At 43.8% G+C, this 14922-nt stretch overlaps 1 protein-coding gene across 1 annotated transcript in view; it reads left to right on the top strand.

Annotated features, from left to right (window-relative positions):
- Positions 1–14922, top strand: part of CCDC3 (coiled-coil domain containing 3) — a 192960-nt gene that overhangs the window by 8374 nt on the left and 169664 nt on the right. Inside the window, exon 3 of the mRNA XM_045060873.1 lies at positions 491–607. The gene's annotated coding sequence lies outside the window, so the exon portion shown is untranslated. The remainder of the gene's footprint in view (positions 1–490; positions 608–14922) is intronic.

Genomic DNA, 14922 nt, shown 5'->3' with positions numbered 1-14922 from the left:
GGTTTGGGCCCCACATCACGCTCTGTGCTGACAGCTCAGAGCCTGGAGCCTGCTTCGGATTCTGTTTCACTCTCTCTCTGCCCCTCCCCACTAACATTTATTTATTTATTTTGAGAGAGAGGGAGAGAGAGAGAGAGCAGGGGTGAGGCAGAGAGAAAGGGAGAGAGACACTCCCAAGCAGGCTCCACGCTGTCAGCACAGACCCCGATGGGGGCTTGATCTCAGGAACCACAAGGTCATGACCTGAGCCGAAAACAGGAGTCAGACGCTTAACCGATGTAGCCATCCAGGCGCCCCTCCTTTTTCTAATTTATACAAAGGCACTGCATTGATCTGTGGAGTCCTGAATTTGATCATTTTAGGTAGCTCCTCAGCCTATGATACTATCACCAAAGACCGGAAGCCGAACAGACCTTGTCTTAGTGCGAGCACACCCAGAAAGTCTGGAAGAACATAAATCTGACCTTCTGCTTCCACCTATATGTTCCAGCTCCTACAGAGCCCACAAGGGGGTGTAGCCATGGGTGCTCCGCTATGTGACTGGCTCCCTGCTCCTCTTCTCCACTGGTGCCAGACCATACTTGCTTCAACATGGCCATCTAAGGAGGTAAGCCCCTTCCCATTCAGACTTCCTGTCCCCCCTCTCATCACACATAACCCTTCTGTGCTTTTCTCTCACCCGCCCCATCTGCCATCTGGTCTTGTCACTGAGTGCCCTGTTGTTGATTCCTCATGGGGGGAAAGGCAGGGCTGAGCACAGAGAAGGGACAGGGACAGCATATCCCAATTGCCTTTTATGTTCTCCCCTATACCAGAGAGGCTAGAAGTCTGGGAACTCTATTTCTTTTTTTGAAGTTTCTTTTTGAAGAGAGAGAGCGTATGAGCAGGGGAGGGGCAGAGAGAGAGAGGGAGAGAGAGAATCCCAAGCAGGCTCTGTGCTGACAGCACAGAGTCTGATGTGGGGCTTGATCCCATGAACTGTAAGATGATGGCCTGAGCTGAAACCAAGAGTCAGATTCTTTTTTTTTTTAATTTATTTATTGTTTAATTTACATCTAAGTTAGTTAGCATATGGTGCAACAATGGTTTCAGGGGTAGATTCCTTAATGCCCCTTACATTTAGACTATCCTCCCTCCCACAACCCCTACAGCAACCCTTTGTTTGTTCTTGAAGACTCTTTTACATTTTGTTCCCCTCCTTATTTTTATATTATTTTTGTTTCCTTCCTCTTATGCTCATCTGTTTTGTATCTCAAAGTCTGCATATGAGTGAAGTCATATTATATTTGTCTTTCTCTGACTGACTAATTTCGCTTAGCATAATACCCTCTGGTTCCATCCATGTAGTTGCAAATGGCAAGATTTCATTCTTTTTGATTGTCGGGTAATACTCAATTGTATATATATACTACATCTTCTTTATCCATTCATCTGTCAATGGACATTTGGGCTCTTTCCATACTTTGGCTATTGTTGATCGTGCTGCTATAAACATTGAGGTGCATGTGTCCCTTCAAAACAGCATCCCTGTATTCCTTGGATAAATACCTAATAGTGCAATTGCTGGGGCATAGGGTAGTTCTATTTTTCATTTTTTGAGGAACCTCCATACTTTTTTCCAGAGCGGCTACACCAGTTTGCATTCCCACCAGCAGTGCAAAAGAGATCCTCTTTCTCCGCATCCTCGCCAACATCTGTTGTTGCTTGAGTTGTTAATGTGAGCCATTCTGGCGGGTGTGAGGTGGTATCTCATTGTGGTTTTGATTTGTATTTCCTAGATGATGAGTGATGTAGAGCATTTTTTCATGTGTCTGTTGGCCATCTGGATGTCTTCTTTGGAGAAGTGTCTATTCATGTCTTTTGCCCATTTCTTCACTGGATTATTTGTTTTTTGGGTGTTGAGTTTGAGAAGTTCTTTATAGATTTTGGATACTAACCCTTTATCTGATACATCATTTGCAAATATCTCCTCCCATTCCATCGGTTGCCTTTTAGTTTTGTGGATTGTTTCCTTCGCTGTGCAGAAGCTTTTTATTTTGATGAGGTCCCGATAGTTTATTTTTGCTTTTGTTTCCCTTGCCACTGGAGATGTGTTGAGTAAGAAGTTGCTGTGGCCGAGGTCAAAGAGGTTTTTGCCTGCTTTCTTCTCTAGGATTTTGATGGCTTCCTGTCTTACATTGAGGTCTTTCATCCATTTTGAGTTTATTTTTGTGTATGGTGTAAGAAAGTGGCCCAGGTTCATTTTTCTGCATGTTGCCGTCCAGTTTTCCCAGCACCGCTTGCTGAAGAGACTGTCTTTATTCCATTGGATGTTCTTTCCTGCTTTGTCCAAGATGAGTTGGCCATACATTTATGGGTCCATTTCTGGGTTCTCTATTCTGTTCCATTGATCTGAGTGTCTGTTCTTGTGCCAGTACCATACTATCTTGATGATTACAGCTTTGTAATACGTCTTGATGTCTGGGAGTGTGATGCCTCCAGTTTTGGTTTTCTTTTTCAAGATTGCTTTGGCTATTCCGGGTCTTCTCTGGTTCCATACAAATTTTAGGATTTTTTGTTCTAGCTCTGAAGAATGCCGGCATTATTTCACTAGGTATTGCATTGACTATGTAGATTGCTTTGGGTAGTATCGACATTTTAACAATGTTTGTTCTTCCAATCCAGGAGCATGGAATATTTTTTTGTGTCTTCTTCAATTTCTTTCACAGCTTTGTATAGTTTTCAGTGTATAGATTTTTCCCCTCTTTGGTTATGTTTATTCCTAGGTATTTTATGGTTTTGGGTGCAATTGTAAATGGGATCGATTCCTTGATTCCTCTTTCTGTTGCTTCATTATTGGTGTATAGGAATGCAAACGATTTGTGTGCATTGATTTTATATCCTGCAACTTTGCTGAATTCATGGATCAGTTTTTAACAGTTTTTTTTTTGGTGGAGTCTTTTGAGTTTTCCATATTGAGTATCATGTCATCTGCGAAGAATGAAAGTTTGACTTCCTCCTGGCCAATTTGGATGCCTTTTATTCCGTTGTGTTGTCTGACTTCCAAGGCTAAGACTTCCAGTACTATGTTGAATAACAGTGGTGAGAGTGGACATCCCTGTTGTGTTCCTGACCTTTGGGGGAAAGCTCTGTTTTTCCCCATTGTGGATGTATAAGCAGTGGGCCTTTCATATACGGCTTTTATGATCTTCAGGTATGGTCCTTCTATCCCTACTTTCTTGAGGGTTTTTACCAAGAAAGATACTGTATTTTGTTAAATGCTTTCTCTGCATCTATTGAGAGGATCATGTGGTTCTTTTCCTTTCTTTCATTCATGTGAGGAATCACATTGATTGTTCTGCAGGTATTGAATCAGCCCTGCATCCCAGGTATAATTCCACTTGGTCATGGTGAATAATTCTTTTAATGTATTGTTAGATCTGGTTGGTTAGTAACTTACTGAGAATTTTGCATCCATGTTCATTTAGGGAAATTGGTCTATAGTTCTCCTTTTTAGTGGGGTCTTTGTCTGGTTTTAGAATCAAGTTAGTCCTGGCTTCATACAGTTTGGAAGTTTTCCTTCCATTTCTATATTTTGGATTTCTTTACTGGTAATGGGACTGTTCAAATTTTCTATTTCTTTCTGTTTGAGTTTTGGTAGTTTATATGTTTCTAGGAATTTGTCCATTTCTTCCAGATTTCCCATTTTATTGGTGTATAATTGCTCATAATATTCTCTTATTATTGTTTGTATTTCTGTAGTGTTGGTTGTGATCTCTCCTTCTTCATGCTTGATTCTATTTATTTGGGTCCTTTCCTTTTTCCTTTTGGTCAAACTCGCTAGGGGTTTATCAATTTTGGTAATTCTTTCAAAGAACCAGCTCCTGGTTTCATTGATCTGTTCTACTGTTTTTCGGTTTCGATAGCATTGATTTCTGCTCTGATCTGTATTATTTCCTGTCTTCTGCTGGTTTTGGGTTTTATTTGTTGTTCTTTTTCCAGCTCTTTGAGGTATAAGGTTAGGTTGTGTATCTGAGACCTTTCTTCCTTCTATAGGAAGGCCTGGATTGCTATATACTTCCCTCTTATGACCGCCTTTGCTGTGTGCCAGAGGTTTTGGGTTGTGGTATTATCATTTTCATTGGCTTCCATGTACTTTTTAATTTCCTATTTAATTTCTTGGTTAGAAATTCATTCATTCTTTAGTCTCCAAGTATTTGTTATCTTTCCAAGTTTTTTCTTGTAGTTGATTTCAAGTTTCATAGTGTTGTGGTCTGAAAATATGCACAGTATGATCTCGATCTTTATTTACTTGTTGAGGGCTGATTTGTGTCCCAGTATGTGATCTAGTCTGGAGAATGTTCCATGTGCACTTGAGAAGAATGTGTATTCTGCTGCTTTAGGATAAAATGTTGTGAATATGTATGTTAAGTCCATCCGGTCCAGTGTGTCATTCAAAGCCATAGTTTCCTTGTTGATTTTCTGTTTAGATGATCAGTCCATTGTTGTAAGTGAGGTGTTGATGTCCCCTATTGTTATGGTATCATTATCAATGAGTTTCTTTATGTTTGTCATAATTAATTTATATGTTTGGGTGCTTCCACATTTGGCACATAAATGTTTACAGTTGTTAGGTCTTCTTGGTGGATAGACCGCTTAATTATGATATAATGCCCTTCTTCATCTCTTGTTACAGTCTTTATTTTAAAATTTAGATTGTCTGATATAAGTATGGCTACTAAGGCTTTCTTTTGGCGATCATTAGCATGATAGATGGTTCTCCATCCCCTTATTTTCTTTTTCTTTTTTTTTTTTTTTTAATTTTTTTTTCAACATTTATTTCTTTTATTTTTGGGACAGAGAGAGACAGAGCATGAATGGGGGAGGGGCAGAGAGAGAAGGAGACACAGAATCGGAAACAGGCTCCAGGCTCCGAGCCATCAGCCCAGAGCCCGACGTGGGGCTCGAACTCACGGACCGCGAGATCGTGACCTGGCTGAAGTCGGATGCTCAACCGACTGTGCCACCCAGGCGCCCCTCCATCCCCTTATTTTCAATCTGAAGGTGTCTTTAGGTCTAAAATGGGTCTCTTGTAAACAGCATATAGATAGATCTTGTTTTCTTATCCATTCTGTTACCCTATGTCTTTTGATTGGAGCATTTAGACCATTGATGTTTAGAGTGAGTACTGAAAGATACAAATTTATTGCCATTATGTTGCCTGTAGAGTCAGAGTTTCTGGCAGTGTTCTCTGGTCCTTTCTAGTCTTTTTGTTGCTTTTGGTCTTTTTGTTTTTGTTTTTGTTTTTGTTTTTGTTTTTGTTTTTGTTTTTGTCTTTTCTCCCCTCAGAGAGTCCCCCTTAAAATTTCTTGCAGGGCTGGTTTAGTGGTCACAAACTCCTTTAATTTTTGTTTGTCTGGGAAACTTTGAATCTCTCCTTCTATTTTGAATGACAGCCTTGCTGGATAAAGAATTCTTGGCTGCATATTTTTCCAATTCAGCACACTGAATATATCCTGTCACTCCTTTCTGGCCTATCAAGTTTCTGTGGATAGGTCTGCTGCGAATGTGATCTGTCTTCCCTTGTAGGTTAAGGACTTTTTTCCCCTTGCTGCTTTCACGATTCTTTCCTCGCCTGAGTATTTTGTGAATTTGACTATGACATGCCTTGTTGATGGTCAGTTTTTGTTGAATCTAATGGGAGTCCTGTGTGCTTCCTGGATTTTGATGTCTGTGTCTTTCCCCAGGTTAGGAAAGTTTTCTACTATGATTTGCTCACATAACCCTTCTATGCCATTTTCACTCTCTTCATCTTCTGGGACCCCTTTGATTCTGATGTTGTTCCTTTTTAATGAGTCACTGATTTCTCTAATTCTTAAATCGTGCTCTTTTGCCTTAGTCTCCCTCTTTTTTTTCTGCTTCATTATTCTCCATAAGTTTGTCCTTTATGTCGCTGATTCTTTGCTCTGCCCCATCCATCCTTGCCACCGTGGCATACATTCAAGATTGTAGTTCAGTTATAGCATTTTTTTTATTTCATCCTGACTAGCTTTTACTTCCTTTATCTTCCTAGAAAGGGATTCTAATCTGTTTTCAACCCCAGCTAGTATTCTTATTATTGTGATACTAAACTCTAGTTCAGACATCTTGCTTATATCTGTGTTGATTAAGTCCCTGGCTGTCATTTCTTCCTGTTCTTTCTTTTGGGGTAAATTTCTCATTTCAGCATTTTGAAGGAAGAAAAGGAATTAATAAAGTAAAAAAAAAATAAAAATTAAAAACAACACAAAGAAATCAAATAAAGGATGCTAGATCCTAGGTGTGTTTTGATCTGGTTGTTGAAAAAAGCTTGATAGATTAGAGAAAAAAGGGAAAGATAAGAAAAAAAAGAAGGAAAAAAAGAAATGTTTGAAAATTTGAAAAATGAATACAATAAAATAGAATAAAATGAAATGATGAAAGTAAAATAGAATTTTAAAAATTTACAAAAAAGTATAAAATAGTAGAAAAAATTAAGGAAAAATCTTTTTAATAAAAATGGAAAATAAAATAAATTTTTTCTCTTTCTGTATTCAAGAATAAGAAAAGAAAGAGAAAAAAATTGAATAAAAGGACAAGCAAACAGAATGAGACATGATTGAAATTAAATCTGTTTCCCCTAGAAGTCAAACTGTGAAGCACTTTATAGTCTGTAAACTAAGCAAGTGGAGAGACTTGTGTTTGTCAAGAGTGCTGTTGGCCCAGTTGGTCAGGGTTTAGTGTAACGGCTCCGTTTTCCACTAGATGGTGCTGCTCAGCTTACTGGGATGGATTGCTGTAGCGCTTACAGGCGTGTATGCGTGAGAGGGGTGAAAATGGTGTTACCCAGCTACCCAGTCTCTAGTATCAGAACTCTGTGCTCTCCCTGACTGGCAGTCGAGCACCCCTTCTTTGTCTCCGGCTTCCATCTACTCCCTGCTTCTACACTGTCCATGACCATGCCATCAGGCTGCCAGGCAGCACCTCACTCCTGAGTTTTATCTCAGATGTGTCTGTGTTTCCTGACCCCTCACTTCTGAGAGACTGTGGCTTTGACCTGCTCAGACCGTCTTGGGGAGGGTGTCACTCAGCAATGGCTGGGTGCCTACCCACCCCCAGGAACATTTGGGAGACCATGCTGCTGCCAATGCCCAGAGACTATGGCTGGGTGCCAGCCCGCCCCAGAAAAGGTTCACGCGATTGTGTAGCAGCAGAGTTTCAGAGTTTATGGAAAATTACAACACACATCTGGTACCAGGCTTCCCCCTTAATGTCCTTGTTCCAGCACCAGTGAATGTGGTTGTTCTCCAGGGTCCACTGGGACCTTTGCTTGTGGGGTGGCCACACATTCTCTACCAAATGTCCTCCCAGCAGGGAACCACCTCTCCCTGGGTGGCCCAAGGACTGCCCGGACTTCACTCTGTTCCTGGGGATTTTCCCTTCCCACCAGAGCACCACCAGGTATTGAGCTGCGGAGTTTCAGACTCTGCGCTCCCTGTTTATAGAGTCTTAATGGAATTTAAATCCTCTCCTTTCTCCTTTCTCCCTTTTCTTGTTCAGTCCCTGTGGCTGTTTCCACTTTTCCACTTTCTCTCCAGCTGATTTTGGGGGGGGGGTGCTTTTTCCATATTCTCCAAACCACCCCCCCCCCGCCCCTGCCATCTCTGTCCTCTCTCCACAAGCAAAAACAGCTCCCTGCCTTCCACAGCTTCTCTCTCCTCCAGTTCACCTCTCTGCGCTGTGTACCTGCCGAGGTCTGTGGTTCAGGTTGTGCAGATTGTTGTGTTAATCCTCAAATCAATTTTCTAGGTGTGCAAGATGGTTATGTGTTGACCTGGCTGCATTTCAGGGACAAGAGATGCAAAAAAAAAAAAAAAAAAAAAAAACCTTCCATGCTGTTCTGCCATCTTGACCCCTCAAGAGTCAGATTCTTGACTGACTCAGCCACCCGGGCGCCCCTGGGAACTCTGAGACTCTCTTGCCATTAGGCTTAGGACAGGGCTTCGAAGGTACATCTGTGCCAGACTGGGAGAATTGTGGCCACACAGTGTGTGGGCTTCAACACATGGATTTGCAGCCCCTTTCATATTCCTCTGATGGCTCTCAGTCCCCAGGTTGTGGACATCTGTGACCACTGACAGTCCTTTTCTGCATTTTGCTAACCTCTGGGTGGGACCTTCAACTTCCTGACTTCTGGACCATAGCTCTGGGGACAAACCTGGAAATTAGGGGTGAAACCCCTGATACCATTGTAGGTGCCTTTGTAGGGAATTAGAGTTTTATCCGTAACTCCCCAAATATTAACAACAACTGCCCTGGGGTGCCTGGGTAGCTCAGATGGTTAGGCCTCTGATTCTTGGTTTCAGCTCAGATCATGATCTCACAGTTTGTGGGATCGAGCCCCACATTGAGCTCCACACTGACAGCACAGAGCCTGCTGGGGATTCTCTCTCTCCCTCTCTCTCTGCCTTTCCCCTGCTCACTGTCTCTGTCTCGCTCTCAAAATAAATAAATGAACTTAAGAAAAAAAGAACAACTGCCTCACATTTAAATATCAATAAGACTGGCTTGAAATCATTATGCCATCTTTGGAAATATCTGGAAAAAGAATGATTACCCATGTATTTTGCATTTACACCTTATAAGTTTGGGGCTTCCTTTCATTGGTCATTGATATAGGATGGATTTACCAAGTAAAAGCTGCCTGATTATAAACACCTTGAGGGACTAAGATTGTTCTGTTTATCCTATTGGCTATCTTTTCCTTTCTTGGGCCTTCCTCCTTGGCCTAGAAACATAAGGCAGTCCCTACCATTCTAAAAATAACTCCATCACTAAGTAAGCAAGGCCTCTCTTAGTTCTGCTTTTCTCTTTACAACCATCAACCACCTTTTCTAATTAATTTCCTGTACCCTGATGTCTTACGTGATATCGTACTCCCTGAATTTCCAATGTTTTTTGGGATTTTCATAGGTTTTTGGCCTTGAAGGAGAGATTATGGGTTACAAAGTCTCTGTTAAGCAAAATTTAGGACACTATTCTATCCGTGGCCTTTACCTTGCTGATGCGCATTATTCACATGGAGTTCAGTATTTCCTAAATGTTTCTGGGTGAGAACCCTTTTGCTCTGTCCAAGATCACTGAGGACCTCCTATCGCTAAATTCAATGGATGTGTAACAGGATGTAGGATGATTGTTTTTAGCAGAAGCTGACATTTCAAAATGTTAGCCCTTGCTATTTCTGGCTTGGGGACACCCCAGCGATCTTGCAGCAGACCTTCTTTCTTCTGGGAAGAGCCACAGGAGTTCCCCCTTTTAGTTCCTGAGCGACAGCATTTCTGGGCAGAGTGTGCACTAACATGCTTACTTATTAATTTTTCCTTGGGCAAGGGTCGGGGGGCCCTGGCTTGAGGTAGACCCCACACCTTGACCCATAGCTGAAGGTTGCCAGAACAATTTCAGGAAGAACTGATACTGACACTAGAGACTTCTCTCTCTCTCTCTCTCTTTCTCTCTCTCTGTCTCTATTTTAGAGAGAGACAGAGAGAGAGCACTCAAGTGGGGGAGAGGGGGCAGAGGGAGAGAGAGAGAATCTTAAGAAGGCTTCAGGCTCAGCACAGAGCCCAATGCAGGGCTTGATCCCTTGATCCTGGGATCAGGACCTGGGCTGAAATCAAGAGTTGGATGTTCAACTGATTGAGGCACCCAGGCACCCAGGGTCTTTGAGGGGGCTCAGAAAATAGAACATGCTGACATGCATTATTCACACAGATTCAGTATTTCCTGAATACTTAAAAAAATTTTTTTTTCAACGTTTATTTATTTTTGGGACAGAGAGAGACAGAGCATGAATGGGGGAGGGGCAGAGAGAGAGGGAGACACAGAATCCGAAACAGGCTCCAGGCTCTGAGCCATCAGCCCAGAGCCCGACGAGGGGCTCGAACTCACGGACCGCGAGATCGTGACCTGCCTGAAGTCGGACGCTTAACCGACTGTGCCACCCAGGCGCCCCATCCTGAATACTTTTTAAAAATGTTTATTTATTTTTGAGAGAGAGAGAGAGAGAGAGAGAGAGAGAGAATGAGTGGGGGAGGGGAAGAGAGGGGGGGACAGAGGATCTGAAGCAGGTTCTGCTCTGACAGCACAGAGCCTGATGTGAGGCTCAAACTCACAAACCATGAGATCATGACAGCCAAAGTCAGACGCTTAACCGACTGAGCCTCCCGGCTGCCCCTTCTGAATGCTTTTGACTGAGACTCCGTCGGCTGTGTCTAAGATCTTCCTCCCTGCCTGGCTTCTGAACAAATTGAGAAATCAGGCAAGGGAGAAGGGCACGTGGAAAATTAACATTTTCCTTTATGACTGATGAAGGCTTGGCTTCAGGGTGTGGCTCATCTACTGGGAAACTTGACTTGCTAAGTTTTTATGGACACGTCCACTGGGGCAGCCCTGGCTACCACACCCCTGGGACCCTGGAGGAGCAAAGCAGAGCCCGTGCTCTTGCAGACAAGCAACTCCCTCTGAAGAGGAGAAAGAGAAGGGAAGAAATAAATGTGTGTGATTGATTCTTCCCAAATTTATCACTCAGATGAGTCACCCCACTGCACCTGGGTTGAAGTAAATGAATGGACAGAAAGATCCAGGAGGGTGACCTCAGTAAGTACCTTCCTGGCTCCCTTCCTAGAGGAAACACCTGAAATAGGGAAACTGTGTCCCCTTGAAATAGATTAGCATGACTAATGAGATAGGCAGAACTAGACCAAGGCCAGCTGGTACCTTGGGGTACCTGATGGGAGGGGAGGGGCTTTCCACACCCAGCAGGTAATTGATGTTGTCATTGCTTCTGTCCCAGGCACACCAGAATCATAGGGGAGATGGCTGTGGTGTGTGTGTGTGTGTGTGTGTGTGTGTGTGTGTGTGTGTGTACACAGAGCAGCACCTTGGAGCTATGGCCTACGTTAGCATGTAGTAACCTTGGAGATAGATGGAGGCAACTCTACCCCCCATATCTCACATTGTTGGCCGCAGCCTCAGAAATCTTTGATTTCAAGTACTTCTGGCAGAGAACTGGTGGCTGTTAGCAGAGACACGTTGGGGGACCGGCCACCCCTTCTGCCCCTTCTCTGTTAAATGAGTCTTATTGGGATCCATATCTTCATTGGAATAGCCGTGTGTGGGGTTCTTAGACTCTACATGAGGTAGGAACCCTAAGAATGTCAGAATGGTCTGCTGGCATTTGGAGGACTGGGACTATCCTGTCACTGTGGCTTGAATATTATAGAAATGCTACTTTTTGTACCTCAAGATGGTGCAACGGTGGGGGGAACCTGGGTGGCTCAGTCAGCTGAGCGTCCAACTTTGGCTCAGGTCGTGATCTCACGGTTCATGAGTTCAAGCCCCACCCTGAGCTCGCTGCTGTCAGCAAAGAGCGTACTTAGATCCTCTGTCCCTCTCTCTCCCTGCCCCTCCCCTGCTCGTGCTGTCTCTCTTAGAAGTAAACAAAACATTAAAAAACATTAAAATAAATAAAACATAAAAATTTTAAAAAGATGGTGCCATGGGATGCATGGCTTGTAGAGACTTCCCTCTGTGTTATTTTGTTGATTCCTCTGCCGCAATGGACACCTGTGATCATGCCCTTGGCTTCTGTGTCCTTTTCCTGCTGCCCTGAGTGCTCCTTCTGGCCTCCCTCACAGCTGAAGTTCGTGTTTCCAATGCTCCTCCTCAGCATTCCTCGATGCTTAGTGCTCAGCTCTCTCCTCCCTCGCCCTGGAAAGTCTTCCTGTCCTGGTCCTGCTCTTGCTGTCCTCTGGTCTTCAGACCCTCTGTAACCAGTTGCTGGCTGCAACCCTTTAGACATCTAAAAATCAACACATTCGACCCCTGAGTTCATCATCTTGGCCAAGCCGGTCTTTCTTCTCGGTTCTCCATCTCGACTCATGTCACGGACATTCACCCAGTTTTAGGAGTTAGAAATTTAGCAGTACCTCTGACTCTTCCCCCCACATTGAGTTAGTCGTCAAGACCTGACCCTTTAAAAACAACAGCTTCTTGAGCTTTTCTGGAATGTACTCTCATCTCTGCTTCCATCAGTAGTGGGCTGGAAAGTAATTAACAAACAGCTCTTGCGGGGGAAGCCTTGGTTTGTAGCATTTGATGGTGTCTGTTGCATCAGTGCTTTCACCACGGCTGATTTCAAGCCACCCAAGGTTTAATAGTCTGTCCCCCAAATTCCTAAAAACCTCACTGGCTTTTGCAAGATGGTACAAGCCAGCTCCAGTTTTTTCCTTCAAGGTTCAGCTCAGCTGAAACCTTTTCTCCATTTTTCAGGTTGGGTCAGGTGCCCCATCTGAGGTGGCTTGGGTTACTGCACTTATAACCTTGTATTGATGGGGTTTTGCCTTGATTTTGGTCTTTTTTTTTCTTGTGAGTCTGTAAACTTCTTCAGGGAGAAATCATGTGTTTGGTTTTTTTTGTTGTTTTGTTTTGTTTTTTTACCTCCTAGCTTATATATATGGAGCAGTGGCTTTCTTATTGGAATTGATCAGTACGGGCACCTGGGTGGCTCAGTCATTTAAGCATCTGACTCTTGATTTGGGCTCAGGTCATGATCTCATGGTTGGTGAGTTTGACCTACGCATTAGGCTCCGCACTGACAGCGTGGAGCCTGCTTGGGATTCTCTCTCCCTCTCTCTGTGCCCCTCCCCCATGCATGTGTGTGTGTGTGTTCTGTCTCAAAATAAATAAATAAATAAGCTTTAAAAAGTCCTCTTTGAGATGTGAACTCAACAGGAAAGATGCTTGGCTAGATCCCGGCTCCCCCACTCAATAGTTATCTCACTTTGGGCACCTGTGTCCTCATTTGTAAAACAGTAACACCTGCCTCACTCGCCTTCTAAAACCACAAGGATCAGCTGAGCTAACATATGCCAGCGTGGCTGACAGCGCATGATATGAATGTAACACTCCGCCCTCCAGATGAACCAGGAGAATGTGGTGGGCTGAGCAAGGGCAGTGGACGCAGACCTCAGATCTGAACATTGGACCGGTCACGCACTAGCTGGGCTTCTGTGACGCTTCTCTCTCCTGCTTCTCTTGCTTCCTGTTTGCAGGTCGCTGCTCCTCAGCAGGTACTCCTCCCGTTGACCTCTGATGGCTGCCGTCCTCAGGTCTTGCTCCTGGGCTCTACCCTCTGTGTGTGAACTCCCTCTGGGGCATCTTGTCATTCCCATGGCCTTAAATCCTATTTCTCCGCGGTGACTCCCAAATTTATAGCCCCCTGTCACACCTTTTCTTTGAGTTCCTGCCTTCTTGAGACGCCTCCACTCTGGTGCTGGGCAAAAGCAGCCCTGATTGCGTCCTGTCCAGCAGTGCCTGGGACGCCATCCCCACTCCAGTCCCCCCCACCGTGTTCTTCATGTGGCCTCCTCTGCATCTCCATGAGCTTGGGGTTCCCCATCTGCAATCGCCTTAACTCGGGGCAGAACCGTTTCAGTGACTCTGTCTTGTCCACTCTCATTTCCTGTGCAGCATGCCTCACGTGCCCTAAGGCTGCGTTCATTTCTTGTTCACTTGACTGTTACTGGTTATCCTTTCTAGAATTTTAGTTCCACGAGGGGACTGTGTCTCTCGTTCACTTCTCCAGCCCCAGGGCCATGCGAAGCTCCTGACCCACAGCAGCTGCTCGGCAAATATCTGATGAACAAATGAATGTGTGTCCTGAGCAGGTTACTAACCTTGTGATAATTAGGTCTGTTCTCTAACATTAAGGGAATTGGGTGAGATATGAGATAATATACTGAGAAGAGCCTAAACCAGGACGTGGCACATAGCAGGTATTTAATGTTAGTTCCCCTTCCTATAACAAATTAAAAATTGGGGCGCTTGGATGGCTCAGTCGATTGGGTGGCCGACTTTGGCTCAGGTCATGATCTCTCTGTTTGTGGGTTCAGGCCCTGCATCGGGCTCTGTGCTAACAAACAGCTCGGAGCCTGGAGCCTGCTTTGGATCCTATGTCTCCCTCCATCTCTCTCTGCCCCTCCGCCATTTGTGCTCTATCTCTCAAAAATAAATAAACATTAAAAAAAGAATAAAAAAAGAAGCTATACAAGTTATAAAGAATATATTCTTTAAGCACATAAAAATGTGTGTGGGCTATAAAGACCTTCTGCTTCCAGAAGGTTTTAATCAAATCTGGTAAAATGTGCATCGCTAAACTTATTACATGCACAACTGTAGAACTTATTACATATACAGGTGCCTGGGCTGTACTCCAGAGACACTGATCTAAATAGTGTGTATCCTGATGCCTATCAGTTTGAGAACCAGTGATACAGAATATAGGTTGAAGTATGGTATTGGGCGTATTAGGGTTCTCCAGATGGAAAAAAAAGAGGTTTTAAATATATGGAGAGAAAGAGCGAGACTGAAAGAGGGCTGGGATCCACAGGATGGGCCAGCAGGCTGGACATTTGGGTAGAGTCGATGTTGCAGCCTTGAGTTCAAATTCCACGGGACAGGAGGCTGGAAACTCAGGCTGGGTTTCTATGCCGCAGTCTTGACCACAAGCCTTTCCACTTTGGCTAGCTTCAGTCTTTCATCTTCAGTTCCTCAACTGATTGGACGAAGCCCACCCACATTAGGGGGAGGGCATAATCAGCTTTACTCAAGGTTACTGGTTTAAATATTAATTATAGCTAAAATATACCTTCAGAGAAACATCTAGAATGGTGCTTGACCAAACAGTGGGGCCTCAAGTCCTAGCCAAGTTGACACACAAAATTAACTATCATATTGAGCAAATATTTTAATTATCATTTTAAAAAATGTATTAAGCATCTACTATTTCTCCAGTTTTAGGCTAGGTTTCATGGAGTCACTATAATGCAAAACCCTATTCCCTCATGCCTCCCACCCAGGAGTTTG

Source organism: Felis catus, chromosome B4 (genome assembly GCF_018350175.1).
Source record: "Felis catus isolate Fca126 chromosome B4, F.catus_Fca126_mat1.0, whole genome shotgun sequence".
Classification (NCBI taxonomy): domain Eukaryota; kingdom Metazoa; phylum Chordata; class Mammalia; order Carnivora; family Felidae; genus Felis; species Felis catus.
This window is presented reverse-complemented; position numbering and strand designations above follow the sequence as displayed.